This window comes from Carassius auratus, chromosome 32 (assembly GCF_003368295.1).
Source record: "Carassius auratus strain Wakin chromosome 32, ASM336829v1, whole genome shotgun sequence".
Taxonomy (NCBI): domain Eukaryota; kingdom Metazoa; phylum Chordata; class Actinopteri; order Cypriniformes; family Cyprinidae; genus Carassius; species Carassius auratus.
The window spans coordinates 34940131-34953141 of record NC_039274.1 but is presented as its reverse complement, the minus strand read 5'-3'; the positions used below and the strand labels follow the sequence as shown (position 1 = coordinate 34953141).

Here is a 13011-nt window from a genome sequence, read left to right as displayed (position 1 = left end):
TATAGGTTAGCTCATTCTTTCAAGTCATATGTATTTAGAGTGACCCTACTATCACTGTATTAATATTCAAGGCATTTTACTGTATAGTTTTGGAGAAAACTAAAAGCAAATTCACCAAAACATCAAACTCCTATTGTTGCACTTGAACTTTTTCCCATTTTCCAAAATTCATAAAAGGTGTTCCTATATAGGTTAGCTCATTCTTTCAAGTCATATGTATTCAGAATGACCCGTACTATCACTGTATTCATTTTCAAGGCATTTTACTGTATAGTTTTGGAGAAAACTAAACTTAAATTCACCCAAAACATCAAACTCCATTGTAGCACTTATACTTTTTCCCAATTTCCAAAATTCATATAAAGTGTTCCTTTATAGGTTAGCTCATTCTTTTAATGTATATGTATTCAGAGTGACCCAGACTACCACTGTATTAATTATCAAGGCATTTTACTGTATAGTTTTTTTAGAAAACTAAAAGCAAATTCACCCAAAACATCAAAGTCCATTGTAGCACTTATACTTTTTCCCATTTTCCAAAATTCATATAAAGTGTTCCTTTATAGGTTAGCTCATTCTTTTAATGTATATGTATTCAGAGTGACCCAGACTACCACTGTATTAATTATCAAGGGATTTTACTGTATAGTTTTGGAGAAAACTAAAAGCAAATTCACCCAAAACATCAAAATCCATTGTTGCACTTACACTTTTTCCCATATTCCAAAATTCATAAAAGGTGTTTCCTATATAGGTTAGCTCATTCTTTCAAGTCATATGTATTCAGAGTGACCCCTACTTTCACTGTATTAATATTCAAGGCATTTTACTGTATAGTTTTGGAGAAAACTAAAAGCAAATTCACCCAAAACATCAATCTCCATTGTTGCACTTATACTTTTTCCCAATTTCAAAAATTCATATAAAGTGTTCCTTTATAGGTTAGCTCATTCTTTCAAGTCATATGTATTCTGAGTGACCCCTACTTTCACTGTATTAATATTCAAGGCATTTTACTGTATAGTTTTGGAGAAAACTAAAAGCAAATTCACCTAAAACATCAAACTCCATTGTAGCACTTATACTTTTTCCCAATTTCCAAAATTCATAAAAGGTGTTCCTATATAGGTTAGCTCATTCTTTCAAGTCATATGTATTCAGAGTGACCCGTACTATCACTGTATTCATTTTCAAGGGATTTTACTGTATAGTTTTGGAGAAAACTAAAAGCAAATTCACCCAAAACATCAAAATCCATTGTTGCACTTAAACTTTTTCCCATTTTCAAAAATTCATATAAAGTGTTCCTTTATAGGTTAGCTCATTCTTTCAAGTCATATGTATTTAGAGTGACCCCTACTATCACTGTATTAATATTCAAGGCATTTTACTGTATAGTTTTGGAGAAAACTAAAAGCAAATTCACCCAAAACATCAAACTCCTATTGTTGCACTTAAACTTTTTCCCATTTTCCAAAATTCATAAAAGGTGTTCCTATATAGGTTAGCTCATTCTTTCAAGTCATATGTATTCAGAATGACCCGTACTATCACTGTATTCATTTTCAAGGCATTTTACTGTATAGTTTTGGAGAAAACTAAACGCAAATTCACCCAAAACATCAAACTCCATTGTAGCACTTATACTTTTTCCCAATTTCCAAAATTCATATAAAGTGTTCCTTTATAGGTTAGCTCATTCTTTTAATGTATATGTATTCAGAGTGACCCAGACTACCACTGTATTAATATTCAAGGCATTTTACTGTATAGTTTTGGAGAAAACTAAAAGCAATTCACCCAAAACATCAATCTCCATTGTTGCACTTATACTTTTCCCAATTTCAAAAATTCATATAAAGTGTTCCTTTATAGGTTAGCTCATTCTTTCAAGTCATATGTATTCAGAGTGACCCCTACTTTCACTGTATTAATATTCAAGGGATTTTACTGTATAGTTTTGGAGAAAACTAAAAGCAAATTCCCGCAAAACATCAATCTCCATTGTTGCACTTAAACTTTTTCCCATTTTCAAAAATTCATATAAAGTGTTCCTTTATAGGTTAGCTCATTCTTTTAATGTATATGTATTCAGAGTGACCCAGACTCCCACTGTATTAATTATCAAGGGATTTTACTGTATAGTTTTGGAGAAAACTAAAAGCAAATTCACCCAAAACATCAAACTCCATTGTTGCACTTAAACTTTTTTCCATTTTCCAAAATTCATATAAAGTGTTCCTTTATAGGTTAGCTCATTCTTTCAAGTCATATGTATTCAGAGTGTCCCCTACTTTCACTGTATTAATATTCAAGGCATTTTACTGTATAGTTTTGGAGAAAACTAAAAGCAAATTCACCTAAAACATCAAACTCCATTGTAGCACTTATACTTTTTCCCAATTTCCAAAATTCATAAAAGGTGTTCCTATATAGGTTAGCTCATTCTTTCAAGTCATATGTATTCAGAGTGACCCGTACTATCACTGTATTCATTTTCAAGGCATTTTACTGTATAGTTTTGGAGAAAACTAAAAGCAAATTCACCCAAAACATCAAAATCCATTGTTGCACTTACACTTTTTCCCATTTTCCAAAATTCATAAAAGGTGTTCCTATATAGGTTAGCTCATTCTTTCAAGTCATATGTATTCTGAGTGACCCCTACTTTCACTGTATTAATATTCAAGGCATTTTACTGTATAGTTTTGGAGAAAACTAAAAGCAAATTCACCTAAAACATCAAACTCCATTGTAGCACTTAAACTTTTTCCCATTTTCAAAAATTCATATAAAGTGTTCCTTTATAGGTTAGCTCATTCTTTTAATGTATATGTATTCAGAGTGACCCAGACTACCACTGTATTAATTATCAAGGCATTTTACTGTATAGTTTTGGAGAAAACTAAAAGCAAATTCACCCAAAACATCAAACTCCATTGTTGCACTTACACTTTTTCCCCTTTTCCAACATTCATAAAAAGGGTTGATTTATAGGTTAACTCATTCTTTTAGGGTTGCTTTATTCTTTCAAATCATATGTTTTCAGAGTGACCCATACTATCACTGGATTCATTTTCAAAGCAGAAGCAGAGTCCTGGAGAAGACCTAGGACACGCTGGAGGGACTATGTCTCCCGGCTGACCTGGAAGTGTGACGGTTGGGTTTAGGATAAACACACGGAGAGGGCAGGATCCAATAGCAAGGTATGGGTTTTATTAACAGAAGGGTAAATACAAAATAAACAGTCTTGATAGACAAACAAACCAAAAGAGGGAACCGGATGAAACGGGAAACTCGGAGGAACGAGAAGGTAGGTGAAGTCTCGGGAGACGAGAACATAGACACATAGGATAAGGACTCCATACAGACAACAGAGAAAGACAGCTCTATATAGGGAGACTAATGACAAAGGATTGTCAGCACCTGTGCGATTTAATTGGAGTGCAATTACTGTGACGACACGACCAGACTAGCGGAATTAAAGTGCCTATGGTGAAGTGCCTAAGGAGAAGTGAGCTCACTAGGGGACACCCAGGAAAACAGAGTCTGACAGCGTGACAGGAAGAAGTGGCTTGGGAGAGGGAAGTCTGGGCGTCTCTGCTTAGACTGTTGCCCCCGCGACCCGGCCCCGTATAAGTGGAAGATGATGGATGGATGGATTTACATTTAGTCATTTTGTAGACGCTTTTATCCAAAGCGACTCACAATTTCGGGATACATAAAGTGATTCTTCTTAGAGGCAAACAGACACAGGAAGTGCTTGTAATACCAAGTTTTAGACATTGTTCAAATAAGTAAAAGCTAGAAAAAGAAGGAATAAATAGAGTTGTTGTTTTTTTTCGATGAAGCCAAGTAGTTTTGAAAGAGATGAGCTTTCAGCTGTCGCTTGAAAATTGTCAGGGATTCAGCATTCCTGATAGGGGTGGGATGATCATATTTTTTTTATTTTGACTGTATGGTTTTGAATAAGATTAATGGCAAAATCACTTAAAAAAAAGTTCATTCTACCAGTTGCACCATTACCAATTTTCAAACACCCATAAGGTGGAAATAGGAAATACCCTCCTGATACACTCAACCTCTTCTTACATTTTAATTATTAGTGTCACATTTAATTAAGTTCAAATCTTAATTTTAACCATAGAAAATGATTAGGTTAATTACCTCTGAGAAGTCCTTATTTGTGTCCATGGTTTATAATTTTTAGTTAAATTTCTTATGTCTTTGCTTTTATAGCCCTGAGGTTGTTGTATTGTTAATGGTGATTATGCTTGAAAAGCAATTATTTGTTTTGCTTTGTTTGTTTCCCATAATCATAAGTCTGTTGAATAGGTTTGCTTAGCTGCAATTTCTTGTTTCTCCTTACATGTAACTGATCGATTATAATTGTATTAAAACGGATTTTAGAATGATCAATCTCAATTAAAATCCATTGATACAACAAGATACAACAAGATTACACATGGTAAGCTAGGTGACAACACAAATTTTTTTAATTTTTAATTTTACTAATCTTTATTTTATCATATTCTTTGTACTTTTATAAACATTATGCATTTTATATAAATACATGATATTTATATATATTATACATTTATTTGTGGGTTTTTTCTTCTTCTTTTTTGCCTTTCTTGTTTTAGAAAACAACTTTGTGCATCTTAAGGAATAATAGCACTTTGGGCATACTGTTGTATATCCCATCAGACTGCACAACAGTGCCTAGTGTGGCTTCAACACCTGTGAACAATTATTGACTGTCTTCTGCACACTGATGCGTACACCTTAAATCATCTTCTCATATTAGGTTTTTGTTTCACTGCATAAAAAATTACATATTTGCATTTGTATCTGTGAAATGTCATAATATAGGTTAAATAATCCCTATCACATCTGCTCATCCCCGGAAAGGGGATGAGCAGAGAACGGGGACTCCTCCCGGCTGCCCAAAACTGGGAGAGCCGTCGCCATCCACTGGGCGGCGGAGGAGTGTCGTGCATTTTGTTGTTTTCGATGATTTTGCTTTTAGTTTTCTCAAGAACTATACAGTAAAATGCCTTATAAATGAATACAGCGATAGTTATGGTCACTCTGAATACATATGACTTGAAAGAATGAGCTAACCTATAAAGGAACACCTTTTTATGAATGTTGTAATAAGGGAATAAATGCAAGTGCAACAACTGAGTTTGATGTTTTTGGTGAATTTGCTTTTAGTCTTTTCAAACATTATACAGTAAAGAAACTTGACAATGAATATATTGATAGTCAGGGTCACTCTGAATACATGTCCACTGAAAGAATGAGCTAACCTATAAAGGAAACCTTTTTATGAGTGTTGGAAAATGGGACACAGTGCAATTGCTAGGATGCATTTAGTTTTTTGGGGGGAATTTGATTTTAGTTTTCTCAAAAAATATACAGTAAAATGCCTTGAATATTAATACAGCGATAGTCAGGGTCACTCTGAATACATGTCCACTGAAGAAATGAGCTAACCTATAAAGCATACCTTTTTATGAGTGTTGGAAAATGGGACAAACTACAATTGCTAGGATGCATTTTTTTAGGGTGAATTTGCTTTTAGTTTCTCAAAAACTATACAGTGAAATGCCTTGATAATTAATACAGTAATAGTAGGGGTCACTCTGAATACATATGCATTAAAAGAATGAGCTAACCTATAAAGGAACACTTTATATGAATTTTGGAAAATTGGATAAACTGCAATTGCTAGGATGCATTTTGTTGTTTTGGGTGAATTTGCTTTTAGTTTTCTCCAAAATTATACAGTAAAATGGCTTGAAAATTAATACAGTGATAGTCGGGGTCACTCTGAATACATATGACTTGAAAGAATGAGCTAACATAAAGGAAACCTTTTTATGAGTGTTGGAAAATGGGACACAGTGCAATTGCTAGGATGCATTTAGTTTTTTGGGGGGAATTTGATTTTAGTTTTCTCAAAAAATATACAGTAAAATGCCTTGAATATTAATACAGCGATAGTCAGGGTCACTCTGAATACATGTCCACTGAAGAAATGAGCTAACCTATAAAGCATACCTTTTTATGAGTGTTGGAAAATGGGACAAACTACAATTGCTAGGATGCATTTTTTTTAGGGTGAATTTGCTTTTAGTTTCTCAAAAACTATATAGTGAAATGCCTTGAATATTAATACAGTGATAGTAGGGGTCACTCTGAATACATACTGTATGACTTGAAAGAATGAGCTAACCTATAAAGGAACATCTTTTATGAATTTTGGAAAATGGGAAAAAGTGTAAGTGCAACAATGGATTTTGATGTTTTGGGTGAATTTGCTTTTAGTTTTCTCCACAACTATACAGTAAAATGCCTTGAAAATGAATACAGTGATAGTACGGGTCACTCTGAATACATATGACTTGAAAGAATGAGCTAACCTATATAGGAACACCTTTTATAAATTTTGGAAAATGGGAAAAAGTGTAAGTGCAACAATGGATTTTGATGTTTTGGGTGAATCTGCTTTTAGTTTTCTTCAAAACTATACAGTAAAATGCCTTGATAATTAATACAGTGGTAGTCTGGGTCACTCTGAATACATATACATTAAAAGAATGAGCTAACCTATAAAGGAACACTTTATATGAATTTTTGAAAATGGGAATAAGTTTAAGTGCAACAATGGAGATTGATGTTTTGCGGGAATTTGCTTTTAGTTTTCTCCAAAACTATACAGTAAAATCCCTTGATAATTAATACAGTGGGAGTCTGGGTCACTCTGAATAAATATACATTAAAAGAATGAGCTAACCTATAAAGGAACACTTTATATGAATTTTTGAAAATGGGAATAAGTTTAAGTGCAACAATGGAGATTGATGTTTTGCGGGAATTTGCTTTTAGTTTTCTCCAAAACTATACAGTAAAATGCCTTGAATATTAATACAGTGATAGTAGGGGTCACTCTGAATACATATGACTTGAAAGAATCAGCTAACCTATAAAGGAACACCTTTTATGAATTTTGGAAAATGGGAAAAAGTGTAAGTGCAACAATGGATTTTGATGTTTTGGGTGAATTTGCTTTTAGTTTTCTCCAAAACTATACAGTAAAATGCCTTGATAATTAATACAGTGGTAGTCTGGGTCACTCTGAATACATATACATTAAAAGAATGAGCTAACCTATAAAGGAACACTTTATATGAATTTTTGAAAATGGGAAAAAGTTTAAGTGCAACAATGGAGATTGATGTTTTGCGGGAATTTGCTTTTAGTTTTCTCCAAAACTATACAGTAAAATGCCTTGAATATTAATACAGTGATAGTAGGGGTCACTCTGAATACATATGACTTGAAAGAATCAGCTAACCTATAAAGGAACACCTTTTATGAATTTTGGAAAATGGGAAAAAGTATAAGTGCTACAATGGAGTTTGATGTTTTGGGTGAATTTGCTTTTAGTTTTCTCCAAAACTATACAGTAAAATGCCTTGATAATTAATACAGTGGTAGTCTGGGTCACTCTGAATACATATACATTAAAAGAATGAGCTAACCTATAAAGGAACACTTTATATGAATTTTTGAAAATGGGAAAAAGTTTAAGTGTAACAATGGAGATTGATGTTTTGCGGGAATTTGCTTTTAGTTTTCTCCAAAACTATACAGTAAAATGCCTTGAATATTAATACAGTGATAGTAGGGGTCACTCTGAATACATATGACTTGAAAGAATCAGCTAACCTATAAAGGAACACCTTTTATGAATTTTGGAAATTGGGAAAAAGTGTAAGTGCTACAATGGAGTTTGATGTTTTGGGTGAATTTGCTTTTAGTTTTCTCCAAAACTATACGGTAAAATGCCTTGAATATTAATACAGTGGGAGTCTGGGTCACTCTGAATACATATACATTAAAAGAATGAGCTAACCTATAAAGGAACACTTTATATGAATTTTTGAAAATGGGAAAAAGTTTAAGTGCAACAATGGAGATTGATGTTTTGCGGGAATTTGCTTTTAGTTTTCTCCAAAACTATACAGTAAAATGCCTTGAATATTAATACAGTAATAGTAGGGGTCACTCTGAATACATATGACTTGAAAGAATCAGCTAACCTATAAAGGAACACCTTTTATGAATTTTGGAAATTGGGAAAAAGTATAAGTGCTACAATGGAGTTTGATGTTTTAGGTGAATTTGCTTTTAGTTTTCTCCAAAACTATACAGTAAAATGCCTTGAATATTAATACAGTGAAAGTAGGGGTCACTCAGAATACATATGACTTGAAAGAATGAGCTAACCTATAAAGGAACACCTTTTATGAATTTTGGAAAATGGGAAAAAGTCTAAGTGCAACAATGGATTTTGATGTTTTGGGTGAATTTGCTTTTAGTTTTCTCCAAAACTATACAGTAAAATCCCTTGATAATTAATACAGTGGTAGTCTGGGTCACTCTGAATACATATACATTAAAAGAATGAGCTAACCTATATAGGAACACTTTATATGAATTTTTGAAAATGGGAAAAAGTCTAAGTGCAACAATGGATTTTGATGTTTTAGGTGAATTTGCTTTTAGTTTTCTCCAAAACTATACAGTAAAATGCCTTGAATATTAATACAGTGATAGTAGGGGTCACTCTGAATACATATACATTAAAAGAATGAGCTAACCTATAAAAGGAACACCTTTTATGAATTTTTGAAAATGGGAATAAGTTTAAGTGCAACAATGGAGATTGATGTTTTGCGGGAATTTGCTTTTAGTTTTCTCCAAAACTATACAGTAAAATGCCTTGAATATTAATACAGTGATAGTAGGGGTCACTCTGAATACATATGACTTGAAAGAATGAGCTAACCTATAAAGGAACCCCTTTTATGAATTTTGGAAAATGGGAAAAAGTCTAAGTGCAACAATGGATTTTGATGTTTTGGGTGAATTTGCTTTTAGTTTTCTCCAAAACTATACAGTAAAATGCCTTGATAATTAATACAGTGGTAGTCTGGGTCACTCTGAATACATATACATTAAAAGAATGAGCTAACCTATAAAGGAACACTTTATATGAATTTTTGAAAATGGGAAAAAGTTTAAGTGCAACAATGGAGATTGATGTTTTGCGGGAATTTGCTTTTAGTTTTCTCCAAAACTATACAGTAAAATGCCTTGAATATTAATACAGTGAAAGTAGGGGTCACTCTGAATACATATGACTTGAAAGAATTAGCTAACCTATAAAGGAACACCTTTTATGAATTTTGGAAAATGGGAAAAAGTGTAAGTGCAACAATGGACTTTGATGTTTTGGGTGAATTTGCTTTTAGTTTTCTAAAAAAACTATACAGTAAAATGCCTTGATAATTAATACAGTGGTAGTCTGGGTCACTCTGAATACATATACATTAAAAGAATGAGCTAACCTATAAAGGAACACTTTATATGAATTTTGGAAAATGGGAAAAAGTGTAAGTGCAACAATGGATTTTGATGTTTTGGGTGAATTTGCTTTTAGTTTTCTCCAAAACTATACAGTAAAATGCCTTGATAATTAATACAGTGGTAGTCTGGGTCACTCTGAATACATATACATTAAAAGAATGAGCTAACCTATAAAGGAACACTTTATATGAATTTTGGAAAATGGGAAAAAGTTTAAGTGCAACAATGGATTTTGATGTTTTGGGTGAATTTGCTTTTGGTTTTCTCCAAAACTATACAGTAAAATGCCTTGAATATTAATACAGTGGTAGTCAGGATCACTCTGAATACATATGATTTGAAAGAATGAGCTAACCTATAAAGCAACCTTTTTTATGAATGTTGAAAAATGGGACACACTGCAATTTCTCGGATGCATTTTTTATTTGGGGTGATTTTGCTTTTAGCTTTCTCCACAACTATACATTAAAATGCTTTGAAAATGAATACAGTGATAGTCAGGGTCATTCTGAATGCATATGATATGAAAGAATGAGCTAACATATAAAGGAACACTTCTTTGTGTAGGAAACTGGGACAGTGCAATTGGTAGAATGCATTAAATATATATATATAAATATATGTGTGTATATATATATATATATATATATATATATATATATATATATATATATATATATATATATATATATGTGTGTGTATATATATATATATATATATATATATATATATATAAATATATGTGTGTATATATATATATATATATATATATATATATATATATATATATATATAAATATATGTGTGTGTATATATATATATATATATATATATATATATACACACACACATATATATATATATATACACACACACTGAAAATCATTAATATTGTAATTTATAATCTCTAATAAACGATTTAAAATGATTTATGTACAACACAAACGTTTATATACAATCATGAGTTAAAATAAGCGAAAGTATAAAGGAAACGTGTGTACGACAGCTTCTTTACATGCATTTTGACTGCTCTCAGCACCCGTACCGTAAGTGCATGATTACACGCGCAAAGGAAAAAAAAGTGCGGCTGGCTTGACCGTGTATTTTCAAAGCGCGGCTGGCTTGACCGCAGTAAACTAAACAGGCTGTTCTTCACATGAGCCACACGGATCTGAACTTTCCACGGTATGTTACAATGGCTTTTACAATTAAGTGAAGTAAAAATATGTGCCTTTCACATTTCACACATAACTGTTTTGTCTGATGTTTCCTTCATCCATCCCCAGGAAAAAACAGGCCTTATTTGAACAGGAATAAAAAGCCCATCGTACAAAGCGGTCTCCCGGGACACCGAAGAATATGCCTACTTGCGGGGGCTCGGGGAGGTTAACACCGACAATAATACTATTCCACTCTACTTTTTTGTAAATAAATATCCTGCAAACGCGCGCGAATCTCAGGAACGTTACCTTACTTAACAAAAAACAAATTTTCCGGTGACTACAAAAACAACCACAGATTAGCTACCTGATAAACAACTAAAGGGACCACAAATACAATATTATCATATCATCAAAAGCAGCGAGCGTTAAAATAGTTAACATTAACACAATAAGGTAATCTGCATAATTTATTCAGTCCGCGGGGCATCGGGAACTCAAGTAGGGGGACTATGGTAATATTGTTATCCACAGACTCCACACGTTGATCAAAAGCGCATAAATGCTTTGGTTCTTGCTTGCTGTTTAGTGATTAAAGCAGTTTTGAATGATTGAAACAGTAAGGTCTGTCTCCTAAAGTTTTCTCGTGATGACCAGCAACATAAAAAAAAAAAGAAATCTACTATATAATCTAAATTATTTCACAAATTATTTCTTAATTATTTTGAGTTATTTGTATAGTTATTTGAATTTTACTTAGGCCTATGTTTGAACTTTTTGGCTTTTGCACAGCTTTTGTTGCACTAAATATAGATTTACACACTTTTACTGACTGTAATGTCAATTTTTATTAAATTTCAAGGAGTGTTCTGCAATGTCACATGCTTGCAGTGGTTGTATGGATGATTTGATTAACATTTTTTTCAGCAGCAGCGCCCATTTTCATAATCTTGCTGGAGGCAAACCCACAGGCCCACACTGAGAAAAGGTAACGTTAATGTGAAGAATCCTTGCTGTAGTGAGCAACATTTATTGCTTTGTTTTCTGCTGCTATGGGTTTCATTTTTAATGTTTAGAGCAATTTTGTCATCAAACATTGACAAAATTGTTTAGAGCAATTTTGTCATCAAACATTGCACAAAGAGGGTATTTTGCATTAACAGCTTTATTATATTGGGGGTGGAGAATTCAGGGCAGCAATAAGGTTTCATATGTTTGGAGTTCAATGTCTTAGCCTGCTAAGATATTTGTGATTTATCCATAAGCTTCAGACATCTTCAGTTTCTCAGCAGCAGAGTACAAGCATAACACACTGCAAACAGCTGTCTAAACTGTGGTGGGCAATCACATGTATATGTAGCTTAATTTCGAGAACAAGTAAAGAACCTTTGAAAACTTGAAAAGAAGGCTGAAAAAGATCCAGCCACTTGCCTGTTAATATGCAAAAATTCTGATTTAGCTCGGATTGGATGCTGATAGGCATTTTTGTCGCCGCAAAACAGGAAACAAAGGTACTTCTACAATAGTTGTATTAACTTTGTATGGCAAGTTTGTGATAACAAAAGAAAAAAAAACCCTGTTAAGTGTCAAAAATTGGCAAACTATCAAAACGAAACTCCAATACAGATTCCTATGCTTTGGTAAGAATATCTACAGAACTATCCAAGCCTGTCAACTTTTTTAATCTTGGTGCTACTGGAGAGAAATCGTGGAATATCAGAATTTTGAGGAATCTGAAAACCAAACCCCCAAGATAGCCAAGTCTGTCAGGAGCCAGTCTAATATTAAAATCCCGCTTTCAATAGATGAAGTTTGATGCCTTAAAAGCAGTCTCTGTTGGATTGAAACTTGTGCAAATAAGCAACCTGCAGCTAAACAAGCAACCGCAATAAGAAGCAGGGATTTGTAATTGACAAAAGCTTTAAGATGACAACGTGTTCATAACCTTCTCTGGAACTCTTCCAGAAATCTGGTTTCTTGTGAGTGAACGTGATATGGGAGTCTTTCTCAAATATGTATTAAATTACTTAGATAATGGCTCAGGGACAGATATGCCACAGATCATCACTTCATCGGCTTACAAAAAATACAATGTCAAGAACACTATGAGGCCCAGACTAAACATCTCCCATGGTGGAGGATGCCTGTTAGGGTGATCATGGCACTAAAATATGTGACTGGAAGTGTTTACTAGAAATGGACTAATCTAAAAGCCAAACATCCCTTTTTCTAATCATTGCTGTCTAAGTTTAACCCAATCAAAACCTGATGCATTCTCAATATGGGCTCATGATAACCAAGCTCAGCAGTGGGAACCACAACAGCTTAATTCTGTTGTGAAGAATAAAATCCACAACTTCTCCACATGTGCTTTGTTTTTAATTAGTCAGCAGCATATAAACTCCACAAA

General features: G+C 33.2%; 1 long non-coding RNA gene across 1 annotated transcript; it reads left to right on the top strand.

Annotated features, from left to right (window-relative positions):
* The first annotated feature begins 2917 nt into the window (after nt 1-2917).
* On the top strand, nt 2918-5185 carry LOC113052334 (uncharacterized). The gene is made up of 2 exons (XR_003277019.1): nt 2918-3206; nt 4644-5185. It is a non-coding gene; the product is annotated as an uncharacterized LOC113052334 (long non-coding RNA).
* The last annotated feature ends 7826 nt before the right edge of the window (nt 5186-13011 follow it).